We start from the raw sequence: 10352 nt of genomic DNA, 5'->3' as shown, positions 1-10352 counted from the left end.
ATGGTAAAGTGTTTTTAAAATGTATCTTCCTTTCTTGTGCCAGCCCTCATTCCTTACACATAGTAGGTCCACAGTAAATACTTGATGAGTGAATGCATAACTCAGGTGCAACATATAATCAGCTCATCTTTCAAGGAAATATATATCAGGCTGGGTCCCACCTTTTACACTGATTTAAAACTCATGCAGGTATTATAAAGATTTCTGCATAAGAAACAGGGAGGAATCAAGCTTGTATTGTGCCTGAAATTGACATCCTCCTGTGTTGCCGCTCAAATGAAAACCACTCATCTCACCTACCACATTCAACCTGCCACATAAAGGATGAATATCTCAGCTTTTTCAAATAGAACAAATAATTGGATCACTGCGGGTTTTTTTCTTTGCTTGGAAAGCAGCAATAATAGAGTCCTGATGAACAGGATTTACATGAACTCTTAAAGCATCAGTAATAAGGGTGCCAAAATTTATCTATCTATTAAAGATAATATTAAACTAAGTTTTTCTTCTTGTCATAGCTAGTAGTACATTTTCCTTTGGCTTGATTTACTCATCTTTCTTTCTAAGAGTGGCCTTTATAATAATGCAGTACACTTTATTCATCCCGAAGCGGGCAGTGGCCCTAAGAACATCTGTCCCAGCCTTCAGAGAGCTAAATGTCTAATCCATCCAAGACAGCTTTCACCTAACATGCTGAAGCTGATGTTGGCAACATCTGCTCTGATCCAGAGAGTGAACAAGGATATTGAAAGGAGGGGACTATGTGGCTCACACTAAGTATCCACCATGTCTTCTTCAACCGTGTTAAACAGTATTTGAAGACCCTGTTAGAGATCTTCAGAATCACTCAGATGGCAGAACCGGTGTCCAGACATCAGTTGCTCTTGACATTGCCAGTCCGAACACTTAGATGCTTAGCCAGGGCACCCATCTCCTTGCCGAATACAGACAGCACTCGCCCTTGGCAGTGACTCAGAAGTGAGATTCTCATTATATGGAATGCTGCAGGGCAATTTCATAGACTTCTGTAGAAGAAGGAAAAATCATGCAAGAAGTCATTAAAACACAGTGTGCAAATTGAGGGGAGAGTATTGCTAATTGCTAATGATGTCTTTGAGGTTCTCCTGCAGGTTCTTTATCTCTTAAGAAAGACCAATTTGTTTGTTTTTTGATTTACAACTACCATGCACCTCAGCTTCTTCTTCCTTCCCCCATAGAAGACAGCAAATGTTTAATGGATTTCTTTAAGGAGAAGTTTGATTTTTCTCTCCACCTAGAAGCTAATAAAGAAAAGCTGTGGATCAGTAGAAAATGGAAATGTACATCTAGGGAGTACAATTTCTAGGTTAAGAAAGAGAGCTTGCTCTAAGACTTTAACAAGCAACATATTGCAATTATAGGCAGGCTCTCCAACATGTCCTTAATTATGCAAGGTAAGTCAAATAAATGTTAATCTGCAAGACAGCTCATTTATTTTCTGAATCTGTTCTAAAAATAGGATGAAATAAAATTTGCTTTTGAGATCATTCGTCCTAACGTCGGAATAAATTATCAGATGGGATTAAAAACCAGTCAGCAAAAGGTAAAAGGTCACAAGCCACGGGAATGTTTTTTTTCCCCCAAAAAATGGCAGCAAATTGTAACGAATGCCAGGTTAGGGAATCTACACTTTCTTGTTCAATCCATGTAATGCCAGTGTTTCTCCAGATGACCCTGTGTAAGTCACAGGACCTCGCTGTGGTTTCATACCCATGAACACTAAAATAGATGTAATGGTGCCATTGACTAGTTCTGTTACACTGGACTAGTCATTTGAACACTGGATACTGAGATGCCTCAATTGTAAACTTGAGGTTGTAGGATGATCTCCCTCCCAGCTCTAATGTATTAAAATAACTATAGCTGTTAACTTATATTGTGCCATATATTTTACAATCGTTAATGTCCACAATGATGTACAGGGTAAATCACATTACCCCCAGTTTTATAGATAAGGAAGCTGAGACTCGGATAGGTTAAGAAATTTACCCAGGTTCACACAGTTTACAGATAACACTGGAATTCAGCACTAGGATGGAAAAAAAGAGGCCTGTGATGCCTCCACTATACCTCACTGCCTGTCTTTCAGCTGAAATTCATGATCTCTTTTGGCTTCCCTAGGAGGTAGGAAATATTGGAAGATGCTTCTTAATCTAATGACACATAGTCAAAAGGAATGAAATATTTTTATTTGCAAGATAAATGACATTTATTCTAGTTCCTGTTCCTCTTAAACCTATTTCTCTGATTTTTTTTTTTTCTGACCTAGTGGTGTACTCATAGTGCACTACACAGCATTTACATACCCTTTAAAAGTAATTATTCAAGTAAATCTTCAGGAAACCTTGTTACATCTCTTTGGAAGATTCTGCAGTTAAGAACTTCACCAACTTGTTCTTAAGGGATGGAGGCAGGAAACCTTGACTTTATTAAATTTCTTGATTACAACTGGTAACTACAAATTTAAAGGAAAAATGAAAGTCTCCCTGAACAGAATTTCATATAAGATAGCCCCTGGGTACTTCTCCTGGGAATAAGTCTTTATCTGATCCAGTTTTACGCACTTTGAGTTGAATCCCAATAAAGAGAAACATTTGCCATTTTACTCATCAATACTTCAATGTAATGGGGCAAGGAAAAAGTTTAGCAAAGAGGCTGATGGTGTGCTAATCCCTGGCATTGTGTATGAGTTTGAATTGACTTTGAAGGATGCTTTTAAAACATGCATGGATGATGTAGTTGAAACTTAGGTTCCATTTATTATTTTTACTGCAACTTTCTTTAATTCTACAGAGAACTCAAACTAATGAGTCATGTAATAGATGACCAAGCACTTAAGTAGAATGTGAAATGGTACTAGGTGGGAATATAAAATAAAATTTGTGACAAGCTGAATACAATTATTTTTTTAAGTAGTTACAGAGGGTGAAGGAGTGACGGGACAAGATGAAATTAATCAATGACTTAATTTGGTTCTCTTGGACCTCGCCATGGATTCTGTCTCTGTTTCCATGTGCATCTTTAAGCAAACTGACCTCAGAACTCAGTGGGGCTTAGGCAGTATCCAGATGAGTGTGAAAAGCTCCTGAACCATTCCCTAGGAGGGAAATGATCCGTAAATCTTGACAGCTGCCAGAAGTGCTTTTAGGGTATTCATGACACTAATCATACAGGAGTCACTTTAACTTTATTAACAATTAAGAAATCTCAGGATGAGAAAGTCTAGACAAAAACTATCTGGTTTTGTCCCTACACAGATATATCTCAGGTACATCCTGAAGCTCTACTGATTCCTCCAGCATCTACATGATATTCTAAATTTGAGGTTAATGGAAAGATGCTAGAACTCTAAGTGGTGACATCTTGCTGATGTCACCAGTGTCTATGAGGGAGAGAATATAGTGCACAAACACGTATGAGAATGTTCCTTTGGTTCTCCTATGCAATGGAGAGCAGTAAGATTTTTCCTAAATTCCTTTAGTATCTGATCCATCACGGTGGCATAACCATTTGGATTGACACTAAGGCCAGCCCTCACCAAAATTCCAGGCAGGCAAGCCACAACATGAGGAAAATAAATGGTATATGTGGGAACCTACAAATAAATCAGTATTGTTGAAGTAAAAATATCCACAGGTAATAGGAAGAGCAGGAACAGGAATAGGAAGTTCTGACTTTATCCTATAGGCAAAGGATTTGAAGTGAGAGAGTGACGTAATCATCCAACACATGCATTGTTGATAAATTGTTTTGATGACAAGGCTGTATATTCACTAGAGTAAGTCTGGGGCAAAGAAATCATAGAACATACTGACATTTATAGGCACACGATGGAGGGGAATCTAATGGAGACAAAAGAAACCTTCAAAAGAAAAAGACGTGAACAGAGAGCTTGGTATCCAGGAAGACAAAGGAATCCTTTGTTTTAAGAAGGTGTAGAAAACAGTATGAAATGTTACACATTTGTAGCCATTGGATTAGGCAATGAGGAGTTTGTTGGTGACCCTGCTATTAGTGGTTTGAGTAGCCATAGGGATGGAAGCCAAATCACAGTACTTTAATGAGCCAACAAGAGGAGAGAAAGGAAATACCTCTAGTGAAGATCACTCTTCCGAGAAATTCAGATGTGAGAGGTATGGTGATAAGAAGTGAGAGGACAGAGCACTCAGAGGAGGCTTTATCTATAGGAGACATGGCAATGGTTATAGGTAAATGGAAAGATAAAGAAGATAGAAAATAAATGATGAAACCAGGTCTGGAGAAGCTGGGAGGGACTAGGCCTTGAAAGGGAGGGGAGATTGGAGAGACCATTCTAAAATAATGGTAGGTAACGGTGATGAAGATAAGTCTGTAGGTAGAAGGAGCTAGAAAGTTGATCGTACTCCATTCTGATAGCCTCAGTGTTCTCTGAGAATTGATCTATTCTACTAAAAATGAGGAAGTAAAGTAAGGCCTTAAGGTACATGAGAGAGATTTAGAAGAGCCGATTAGCTAAGAAGTCTTTCTGGGTAGGATCAGCATTCTCTCACCCCTGGCCAAATTCCCAGGTCAGCTTCAAGGCATTTTCCATGAGGGCTTTCTTCCCATGTCCTTGTCTTAGAATCAGAGGTGCCTTAAGAAAAATGTGTTTGACAAAGCCTTAAAATTCAGGCAAAATATTTGTTCCTTATTGCTCATGCTATGTCCACTTCTGGAGATTTCTTGCCTAACTATGTCTTTGATCTCTGAGTTTATGGTATCTGTACCAGAGGACTTAGTGTCTATATGCAATCAGAATGAGAGCTTAATGTGTTCCTGGTAGTTGTTCTAATGCATCTGCTTATGACGGTCAAAAGATTTGACCTTATATTATGTCAGCAGCTGGAACTTGAGAACCTTCCTGCCTATTCTGTCAGAATCTTAAAGCCATCAGCTGTTGCTGTGGAGAAGTCAGACAAGAGGGAGGCACATACGCTTAGCCTTGGGTAATTGGTCCAGGAAACATCAATGGCTAATACCGAGAAACCTGTAATAAGTTCATTTAAGTTTTATAAAGCTACAAATGCATTATTAAATGACTTTGTCTTCTGCATTTATTTTAATTTTCATGCATGCATAAGATTCTAGCAAACACAGAGATAATATTTTAGAGGCCGAATACTAAAAGAAAAAAATGCCCAGGATCTGGAGTCCAACAGAACTGAAAGCAAATCCCTGATTCACCGCTCTTTAAGTGTGTGACCTTGAATAAGTCACCTAAATTCCCTGAGCTGTGGCTTCCTCATCTGTGAAGTTAGAATACTAGTTAATAGTGCCTACACAACAGTGTTTGGTAATACATGTGAAGTGCATTGTAAAGTGCACTGCCCAGCATGTAGTGTGTACACCTTAAATGCCACCTGCCATTATGATCAGCCTTGCGGTTGTGTTGCTAATAATAATACTTCATATAATAGTCCCCCAAACATGGGATAAGTTACTTAGGAAAGAGGCAAGTGCCATGTCCTTGTAGGTCAGCCCGAGACTTGATCATTTCTAAGAAGCAAGAGTCAAGGTAGGGTGGGATTCAGGTATTGTATGTGATTTGACTAGTTAATCCGTCACAACCTTGAGGTGCAGTAATTCTAGTGCTGCTTCCCGTACGTGCTGTATTTTGAGAAGCCCATGAAGGGCCACCTAACCAACGTAATTTCCGTAGGAGCTTACAGTGTCACCATTAAATTCACTCCATAAGGGTTTTCTTCAGATACGAACTACCGCGTTTAGTGCAGGGTATTGCCTGGGAGCGCAAAACCTTAATTCCTCATTCAAACACTTTATGGGGGCCTCAAGGGCATAGAGCACAGGATGGATGTGTTTGAATACATGAGATCACTTAAGGGGGACAAGCCAAGGTGGGAGCTGGTCTAGGCGGCATGGGGAAATGTGATGCGAGGTGTCCAGCAGAATGGTGACAAAGCAGGGAGAGATGGAGAAATAGCAATGATAGACTTCTCCTCTTTAGTAGTGTCTAAAATGAAACATAGAACCCTACATATCAAGACAAACAGCACGGAATTATGATTCTTCCTCTTTTTATTTAGATCACTGGCCCAGGTAACTTTGCTTCCGTGTCACAGCTCCTCGGCGCGACATCTTTCTTCTCTGTCCACTTAAGAATCACCTCAGCTGATAAAAAGAACCCCCACCCCACCAAACAGAGATCACACACTAACAGACTGCAAATCACTTAAATCATATTTTGAGTGGTGTATTATGGTAACCTATAAATAACTAATTGCATAAAATTGCTTTAGTAGTTTCTAGATGGCAGCTTTAATTAAAAGCACCAGAGACATTTAGAAGTTTAGAAATGGATGGCATGTAATTTGCCCTTTTACCAACCATAAAATGGTAATTAAGGAATTTGATTCACTTCTTCCTATTAAAAGTTTTATGAGAATAGCAAGTTCCTTCTAAATACAGTTTCTCTTCAGCAGAAGGTAGTACGTTTGCTTTATCAGTCTTCTCCAGCAGGGTCAGATGTTTTAATGTACAAATTCTTCAGAATTTAATTAGGAAATTTCTTTCAGTGCAAGATGTTTGTTTTTAAGATTCTAAAACATGAAACTGTATTAGAGCTAAACCTTTGATCATGGCCCCGTATTGCTCTACCATCAATACAAGATGGCCCAATAATTTCAAGTTTACCAAATGCATGGAGCTGACTATCAAATCAAAGAAAAGAGGAGGTCCTTTCCTTCTGAGCCTAGCATGCTTTGCTGATTCTCGAAGGAATCTGAAATCTGCAATGCGTTGACTTCCCAGAGAATCCAGAACATTCACTCCACAACAGAGGAGTCATCAGAAGACGTTTTTAGTTTCAGTGATCCTCCAGCGACACTGGATGCAGGTATAGAGTGTGAAACAACAACATGCAGCAACCCCAGATGTCTTTGGATATCCACGATTTTAACATCATCAAGAGCTAAAACACAGCTGGAAATGGAGCCAGGAAGCCCATTTGTCTTTTATAATTGATGAGTTGATTGCATTTTTTTGGCCACTTCAGCCCAAATATTATAGATGGCACCACACAAGGCATTTAGACCAGTGTTATGAAGACACTAATGACTTAAGTTATATGCACATAAGAAAAACAGCTGCTAGGGTTTGTTTTGTTTTAAGTCCAGCAGATTATCTCTAAAGTTATCTAAGCCAGATGAGCCTAAGCAGCACACTGATAAAGTGGGACATGAAGCCCTTGCTCCAACCCTCAACCTGTCTCCCCTGCATAGAAATGCACCCTATTCACTTCCCACCCTCTACTCAGAACCGGGCAGCCCACAGTGGTAAACGAAAGGGGGATGGGACAGTAAGAGGAATATTTATTTCATCCATGACATTGTTTTGAATTTCCTATGGATGGTGACAGTAAATACAGACCTGCTACTCATCAGTTTCATTATTGTTTTTACCATTTCTACTGAAAATTCACTCCCCTTACTGTCGGGACCTGGGACAGACCACTCCCACTGTCCTCAAACCTTGGCACACCCTTGCAGGTATAAAGAAAATACTCACAAAGTGGTATTCAGTGGAAAGTTCAGAATGCAATCTGTATAAACTGTGTGCTGCTACTTCTGTTAGGGTACCGGGGTACTGTGTACATACAGAGAAAAAGTGCAAAAGGAAGTTTATCTAAATGTTAGCGGTGAGAATTGCTGCATAAGGAATGTTAAGTGATTTTATTTTTTTTCCTTAGTTTTCTAAACATGTATTATTTTTATAATTCAACAAAAGACAAAACATGTTATTTTAAAATACATACATATGCATGCATGTGCACACACGCGCACACATGCACATTGTCCTGTCCTATGGCCAATCTCTGAGGACTCGGGTTTCTTTGCTTTCATAGACGACAGCTCTCCAGCAGGGGTGTTGTAGTACTGATGGTTGACACTGGGGTACTCCGATCTGAGCACAATACCGGAGACTCGTGGAAGGGTTAATACTGTAAGTCAAGGANAGGAAAAGATATTTTAATTACATTTATTATTTTTTAAGTAAAAGAAATATAAGGGCACCTGTAAGCTCAATCAGTTAAGCGTCCAATTCTTGATTTTGTCTCAGGTCATGATCTCATGGTATATGGGTCGAGCCCGCATCAGGCTCTGCACTGACAGTGAGGGACCAGCTTGGGATCCTCTCTCTCTCTCTCTCTCCCTCTCCTCGCCCCTCCCCTCCCCTGCTCATTCTCTCTCTCTCTCTCTTTCTCTCTCTCTCTCTCAAAAATAAACATTAAGAAGAATAAAAAGATGTATAAAGAATACAAATTAAAATGGCCTGTAATCTTACCATCTAGCTCTGTAATCTTACCACCTAGCTAAGTTCTGTTGATATTGAAACATAAAAAATATAAAAGTAATATATGTCTATGGTTTGAAAGTTTGAACTGTATACAAAGGTACAAAAAGCAAATGCCAGGCTTCTTCACCATAAATGCACACAACTCAGTTCTTCCTTTTAAAGGTAACCAGTGTTAACAGTTTGTGATTCCTTTGAGACCTTTCTATTTTTTCCCTTACATGAAAGGAATTGGACCACATAGATGATTCTCTACCCTGCTTCTTTCATTTAATAAAATGTCTTGACGTATGTACATATCCACCTCTTTGTTTTTAAGAGCTATCTAATATTACAGCATATGGGTATACCATAATTGATTAAGTCATATGCTTCTTGATGAATATGTTGTTGCCTTTTTAAAAAAAATCTTTTATCACTAATGTGCTGCGCTGAACAACCTAAGTTCATATATATGGACGCACTTTTGTAAATATATACATAGGGTTAATTTTTAGCAGTAGTAGAGATTACCAAATTGTCCTTCCAAAAGACTGAACACATTTACATCAACAGTATATGAATGTGGCCATTTTGCCATACCCTTAGCTGCTCTAAGTATCACTAAACCTTTTTTTGTTTGTTTGTTTAATTTATTTTTGAGAGAGAGCCTAAGAGAGGAAGGGGCAGAGAGAGAAGGAGACTGAGGGTACAAAGTGGGCTCTGTGCTGACAGGCTGACAGCCACCGAGCCCAACATGGGGCTCAAACTCACGAACCACGAGATCATGACCTGAGCCGAAATCAAGAGTCAGATGCTCAACTGACTGAGCCACCCAGTCACCTCTCATTAAACCTTTTAATGTATGTCCATCTGATCAGTAGGAAATAGTATCTTGTACCCTGTATGTAGCTTTTTAAAAAATTTTTTAATGTTTTATTTCTGAGAGAGAGAGCGTGAGCAGGGGAGGGTCAGAGAGAGAGGGAGATACAGAATCCGAAACCGGCTCCAGGCTCTGAGCTGGCTGTCAGCACAGAGCCCGATGCGGGGGCCCAAACCCATGATCTGTGAGATCATGACCTGAGCCGAAGTCAGACGCTCAACCGGCTGAGCCACCCAGGCACCTCTCCTGTATGTAGCTTTAATTTGTGTTTCTTTGATTGTAAGTGAAGTTGAATGTCATTTCATATCTGACCATTTGTATTTCTTCTTCAGTGAATTCACTCTGCCAGTTTTTCTACCGAGCTGTTGACCTTTATGTTTTGTCAATTAGAAAAGCATCCTTTGTCCCTCATATGCATAGCAAATATTTTCCAAGTTTGTAATTTCTTCTTTTTTAACCATACAGAAGTTTTGTAACTCTATATGGTCAGATTTGGCAGTATATTTTCCTTAGGGTCTCTGAGGTTTGTGCCTTCCCAGAAAAGCCTCCCAGTACTAAAGGTATTTTTAAGGCAGATGGACAGGTGTCTCAATAACCCTTGAATCATACCGTGTGTCTTTCTCCTTTGGGCCCCATGAAACGGAAAACTCAGGAAGTGTTTAGAGAAGTTTAAAACGAGAGACTTTGGAGTCAGGCAGAAAAAACTGAGTTCAAACCTATTACCAACATGTTTGAGCCACTGTTTTCTCATCAGTAAAGTGGAGACTGTGCAGAGGATGAAATGACACGCCCTGCGGTAAGCCAGTTCGTGGCACAGATTAAGTACTTAAATAAGTATGAAGATGAAAATGAGGATAAGTAAATAAGTTTTACAACTAACAAGTGTTATTAACTGGAATTGTTTCAAGGCTAGTAATAATAATTTTGCTTTCAAAACCGTTTGACTATACTCAAATTCTGCCAAACTACATTGATTGAATATTCACAGTCCTAATTTCTTTGTATTTGCTTGCAAAATACATTGTCCAACTAAAGGGGGGAAGATGTAATCATTTTTTACTGGTGGAAGCTTGATGGAAGGAAAAGCTTTGGAAAATCACAAGTGCGTACATGCCTATGGAGA

General features: G+C 39.3%; 1 protein-coding gene across 1 annotated transcript in view; it reads left to right on the top strand.

Annotated features, from left to right (window-relative positions):
* The window catches only part of TENM1 (teneurin transmembrane protein 1), a 556664-nt gene that overhangs the window by 456565 nt on the left and 89747 nt on the right, over nucleotides 1–10352 (top strand). The gene's annotated exons all lie outside the window — the stretch shown is intronic.

This window comes from Crocuta crocuta, unplaced genomic scaffold (assembly GCF_008692635.1).
Source record: "Crocuta crocuta isolate KB4526 unplaced genomic scaffold, BGI_CrCroc_1.0 scaffold482, whole genome shotgun sequence".
NCBI classification, from domain to species: Eukaryota; Metazoa; Chordata; class Mammalia; order Carnivora; family Hyaenidae; genus Crocuta; species Crocuta crocuta.
The sequence above is the reverse complement of the archived record's forward strand: the minus strand, read 5'-3'. Positions and strand labels throughout refer to the sequence as shown.